This window comes from Pseudoliparis swirei, chromosome 11 (assembly GCF_029220125.1).
Source record: "Pseudoliparis swirei isolate HS2019 ecotype Mariana Trench chromosome 11, NWPU_hadal_v1, whole genome shotgun sequence".
NCBI classification, from domain to species: Eukaryota; Metazoa; Chordata; class Actinopteri; order Perciformes; family Liparidae; genus Pseudoliparis; species Pseudoliparis swirei.
This window is the reverse complement of record NC_079398.1, coordinates 4,071,329-4,077,328: the sequence shown is the minus strand read 5'-3', so window position 1 is coordinate 4,077,328 and position 6,000 is coordinate 4,071,329. Positions and strand designations below refer to the sequence as shown.

Here is a 6,000-nt window from a genome sequence, read left to right as displayed (position 1 = left end):
TATTATTATTTGTATTATGTTTTATTATTATTTTTATCCATATGAATTGTATTTTTTTATTTTAATTCATCTAGATGCTTTGGCAATACTGGTATTTCAACATTCATTCCAAAAAATTTAAAATGAAGTGAATTGAGAGAGAGAGAGAGAGGGAGGGAGGGAGAGAGAGAGAAACATCAGTTGTGTGAGTAAAATGTATAAAACGTTGGCCTAACAGACTTTTTGCAGCTGACTAAATTTTAGTGTGACGTTTTATTAGAGCGAGAGGGAGAGAGAGAGAGAGAGAGAGATATTATATTCAAATACTCGGACTATCCTCACAGCCTCACTTTCGGTTCGTTCCTCCCCGCCACCAGACGCGCCTCTGCTCTGTGGGGACGAGGGGCGGGACCTCGCAGCCGGGAAGGGCGTTCTCTTTGCGGTCAGACCGGGCAGAGTCCTCCCGAGGGGTGGGTCCTCCGGCAGCAGCAAAGGAAAACCCACCTTTTCTCATTGTTAAAGACGCGGTGGAATGTGATGGTTTGATCTCAAACGGACCAGGGAGGGGAATACCCGAGAGGACAGGGCCGAGAGGACGTGATTCAGAGGAAGGGGGAAACCCACAGAACAGCAGCACTCTGCCCGGCGTCCTCCAACTCTGCGGCTGCGCGCGTGTGTGTGTGTGAGGATATGTGGATGAACTTGTCCTCGCCGTGTCGGCAGCAGCGAGTCGCTCCGTCCGCATGAGCTCCGACCGAGTGACGCTGTGGATTTACCGCCGAGTTTCTTCAGCCACGGCGGGGCACCAGCCAGAGGTAAAGTCGGTCTTTATTTCACGGGGAGGGAGGGGACACGGGGGTCGGTTTGTTTTTAGACTTCCTGAGTTGGATTCGGTCAATCCGGACTGCAGAAGTCTGAACTGCGGCAAGTTTTGTAACACTCCTCCTCCTCCTCGTCTTCCTCCTCCTCCGCTTCTGTTTTTTTAAGCCAAAGGAAGCATCCAGGACTGCGGTGAAAACCTCAGGTGGTTACAATGTAGCGGTGCACACACACACACACACACACACACACACACACACACACAGACACACACTCCGCGTTCGCATTCATATTTCGTTAACATGTCGCAGTTTTTTCTGAAAATGTTTCGTGTCTTTTGCGTCTGCGCACTAAATGACACGTTTTTTTTTAAATATTTGTTCGAATAGGCTACTGCCATAGTTCATAACACGAGGTTGATGAACACATTAAAACATGATTATAAAGTTGGTTAATCGCAATGCTCTTGGTGTTTATGTAGTTTAACGCAACTCGAGTCGTGAGTGAATTTTATTTTTGGCAAAAATGTGTTTCTGAAATGAAGTCAACATGTTTCAGTCTCGGCAACACGAGCTAGCATGTAGACTTTGTACCTGACGGCCGACGGCACTGCCAGGGCCCTCGTTTCCTTCAGAGGATACAAGGAAGCAGGAAACAGTGTTAACACTTACACACGCATGTATTTCCTCCACTTTGACTGTGCAGTGCAGAGGACGGTTGATATGGCAGTAGTTTGTGTAAGATGACTATATTCTTAGTTTAGTCCCACTTTGGGCTCTTTTTATAGCAACATATTCACCTGAAAGTGATATACACCCATAGACTAACAACAAACCACTGGAAGAATATTCTAGGGCTTTTACTTTGAAGGACATTTGAACGCTACCTGTGTTTAGGTCTTTCATGTGTTGGATGTTATTGGAGATGTTTTGACAGCAGCTGTGATGACCAATGCAGCGGTCAGCTTCTGGAGGGTGGACAACCTCAGTGTCTCAGGAGCTGAATCCACCTTGAATCTGTGGGGCTGACATTAGTCTGTAAACAACACTGAACATTTGTAATCTTGATAAACAGAAAATTCATATATATTATAACGGATTAATGTCAAATATCTTCCAGCTTCTCTCATGTGAGGGTTTGTTGTTTTTCTGCTGTCGTATGACTATTTTACTTTTTTTGGACGCATGTAACAAGCAATTTTAAAGATGTCACATGCAGCTTTGGGAAGTCTTTTTTCACATTTGTATGGCTTGATTAATAGAAGTTGATGCATTCAGCCATAACTAACCAAACCCGAAGAGGTGTGTGTGTTGCATAACTTACACATGTATGAAACTAAGGTGGCAGAGCATGACATCTGAACAGTATGTGCCCTGTGCTGCCTCACCAAAACATATGTGTGTGTGTGTGTGTGTGTGAACAGCAGAAAAGGTAGTTGTAGTGGTGGAATACTAATCTGCCAGGTGGGGCTCGTAAAGAACAGCACAGGGAGGGAAGGAGATGGAGGGGACCTGCCTTGACCTGTTTCAGACATGAAAGAGACACACAAAAGCACTGATGGCTTTCCAGTAAGGCTCACCCTCCCAGCCAGCTGTAGATGATACCAGCTGAGCCACCAGCTTGAGCTGCTGTAAACCCCCTTTTCCTCCTGGATTTAGCACAGGCACTTTGCATGGCCGCCTGTCATGGCGGCGGATGGGCGAAGAGGGTTTCCTCTGGTATTCTGGAGGGGATGTATGCAGTTCATGCTGTCGGATTTGAAGATGCTGGGAGAAATGCAAAGGGAAAAATAAATGAGTCCAAAGTGGAGAGTGAGATGTCACATTTTTCCCTGATCAGTGCTCTGTGAAGTCTCGGGGGGGAAATCACCGCGCCAAGTTTGGTTTGGTTGCGTTGGCGGCCGGGAGCAATCATTCAGAGTAACTGAGCATGATTCCTCCGCGGTGATGGCTGTTCACGCCGACAGTCGGAGGGCCAGCACCACCTGTTTCGAGATCTTGAAAGCGATTTCGATGGAGGCGAGTGAAAGGCACACAAAGACGCAGGTTGCACCGCGTCCCGTCCAGGAGTTGTCGCCCGCCATGCAAAGGAATAACCGTACCCCTCGCTCCTCTTTTCGTCCTGGGCTGTGCCACGCATGATCGGTTTTCCACTCCGCAGAACGCCGCGACCGCCCCATGAAACTGCCTGCGCTGCTTTGGGTGAAACTAATCATTACGGGTGTCCAATAAGGGTAATTATCAGACTCAGCGCTGGACCTGGGGATTACGCAGTGGCTAAATGACTGCTCTGGGGATTAAATTAAAAATATTGAGGTTTTCTGTCTGGGAGAATCATACCGCTGGGAATGTCAAACCCAGCCTGTCGGTGGTGGTATTACTGCCACTCCACACACATCAAGGTTCATGCACAGAGCCCCTGCTGTTAATGCAGTAGCGTCACATCGGTGTGGAATTACAGTCCTTGGGTTTTGACGTAATTTATAGCAAGTGCCCGAAAATACAAATGGACACTGATCGCTTTGTTGGATTGTTCCATTTCCACTTTAACTGCCTGGCCTTCAGTGTAAACACTGGTGACGCACCAAGTAAGTAATATCATCGAACAATTATAAACTTATTGTTGGCATGATGAATACCTCAAAGGAATTTGAACATTAAAAGAAAAGGTCAGCGCCCATATGAGCAGACCTATACGTCCTAAGACGCTGTAATGGATATCGCTCAGATCGTGTGGACCGGATGGTGTTGCTTACTATGAGTGAGAGACTCTCGCTTTTAGCCTCCGCAACGGTCTCACCCAGGAATAGATCAGCGCAGGATGCACACACACACACACACACAGCGATATTACCGCCGTTACAATTCGGGGTCGTCCTTGAAATACCACAGATGACTCATGGTTTCTTCGAAGTTTGAATTAAAGCCCACACACAGCCTGCGTGGACAAGTATAGTGCATGTGTGTGTATTTTGTTATAATGTAATAATGGCCTCGGTATCCGGGACAGAGGCTGCTGTTGACGATACGCAGGCCAGCTGGAGTTTGTCTATTAGCATATCTGCAGGAAGATGGCTTAATGCCATAAAGAAGATGACAAGGGGAGTGTGCATGCACCCTCCAGCTTCTCAGAAGTGGCTGCTTTTTCTTTTGTGATTGTACAAGTATTTGCAATAATCTGAGTTATCGATAAAAAAATACCCAACATTTCCTACTCTCAGCTCATCAGGTTTTAGGAGTTGCTGCTTTTTTTTATTAACATAAATTCAAGTTCTATAATTTGAGTTTCCTTGACCATTGTAAACTTAATGTTGGGTTCTGGGAAGTTATTATCACTATTTTTGGTCTTTAAAAAAATAAAATACCAACCAAGTTATCGTTGATGAAAATAGTCATTAGTTGCAGCACTGTGTGTGTGTGTGTGTGTGTGTGTGTGTGTGTCACACCTATCAGAGTCTTGCATTGCTTCTTGTCTGGGTGTTTTCTGCCCCTGAAATTTCTCTTTCCCCATTCCCTCCTCTTCTCTACACATTAATTTCTCTTTTTCTCCCGCTCCTTTTCCCCGCTCTTCCTTCCAGTCTTCCTGCCCCCCCACAGTTTTCTTTATCAGTGGTGGGCCAGTGACAGGGCTCTGTGAGTTCAAACTACTTGTGTGTGTGTGTGTGTGTCCCAAAGCCCTTTTGCTCTGGGCTTTTCCCAGCCGCGTCGATCTGTCATCGGATCCAAGAGGCCGGGCGTGTCACTCACTCACCGACTAGTAGCGGTACATCTCAGCTGTGTGTTCACGCGCCTCGCTCGGGCTCTCATTAACACGTCCGCTGACGCACAGAGCCGCAGATATGTGCTCTCGCTCTTTGAGAACTCAAAGCAAGAATGGTTTCTGTTGATGCACTTCCCTCTGCGTGTGTAGATGAATCCTCTTCGTTAGTCGTGGTCGCTCCCTGATGCCGCCCTATACAGGCGAGTGTGAGCCAATAGAATCATCACAGAGGTCTGCTCCAGTGAAGGCTGCGTCGCGTCCCGTGTGCAGCAGTAGATATCCCAATGACACATCGTTAACTCTGAAGTCTTTTTCCTTTTTTCCTCCCAACCCCATCAGAGCAGGTGGAAGAGGCCGAGTGAGATAATTGACCTGTTTTCATTAGGCCTTACTCACAGCCGACATTTTGACTCGTCACAGGAGGAAAGGCGCAGGTGTTACTGATAACGACGGCTGCGCTTTATTCAAGTGAGAGGCGGCGAGCCAACGTGCACACACCTGAAATCCAAACGGATTATTAATGGTCATTATTTTCACGATTTACACCTGTGCTTTTGGTGGGGTGGTAAGTCAGATTGACTGTTGACTGTATTTAAACAATGTGCCAGATTTTGATTCGCAATCTGAGCGCGTAAAAAAATGTCCTCCGCTCTGAACATCCTACAATGATTTGAATGGGAATGCCTCTTCTCCTATTTCTATGGATGTAATACACCCAGAGAGTGTGTGGGGAGGCTAGTCTCGCATTCCTAACATGGTGGTAACTTTTTACATTGTTTCATGACATATATTGTCCCTTCAGTCAACCCTATATTTATTTGCCTTATGGTGCTTCAAAATATGTCTTAAACAACAAATACAATGTTTAATCTTCAGTTTGACATCAGGGTTTTGTTTTTTTGCTTGCCATGTTTTTAATCTGCTGGATCAAATCTCGGATAACATTTTAAATTATTTACTGAGATAATTTAGTCATTTTCTTATATGGTCTTATAAGTGTAATTTGTGTCAATATTCAGCAAGATGGTGTAACCAAGACTCATTTTTAACCAGTCAGCCAAACTGACATCTCTGGTATTTAACGATCTGTTATTGAGTTACTGTTTTTAATATGTGACCAGAGGCTGGCCAGTCATTTACGGTATTTTGTCCGACAGAAATCCGCTCAATGCAAGAGCTGTGATCCTTTCCTAAATTTGAATGTCCTCTGTATGTAGCTGCAAGAAGTCAAGAAGATGCCATGACAGCGCATATATATCTATAGATATATATATATATAGCATTAGTAGACTCTTGATAACAAATTCATCTCTTTATGGCAAATAATAAAACTAGACTCCCTCTAAAGGTTACTGGCTCAAAACGAATGTCTTTAATGCTCCTCTATCGCTATTCCTCAGCCAGTAGCTGTTGAAAGAAGTTCAAAGCTGTACGCAATATTTC

At 45.3% G+C, this 6,000-nt stretch overlaps 1 protein-coding gene across 2 annotated transcripts in view; it reads left to right on the top strand.

Annotated features, from left to right (window-relative positions):
• The first annotated feature begins 475 nt into the window (after positions 1–475).
• The window catches only part of luzp1 (leucine zipper protein 1), a 41,483-nt gene continuing 35,958 nt past the window's right edge, over positions 476–6,000 (top strand). For both annotated transcript variants that reach the window (XM_056425899.1, XM_056425897.1), the window contains exon 1: positions 476–794. The gene's annotated coding sequence lies outside the window, so the exon portion shown is untranslated. The remainder of the gene's footprint in view (positions 795–6,000) is intronic.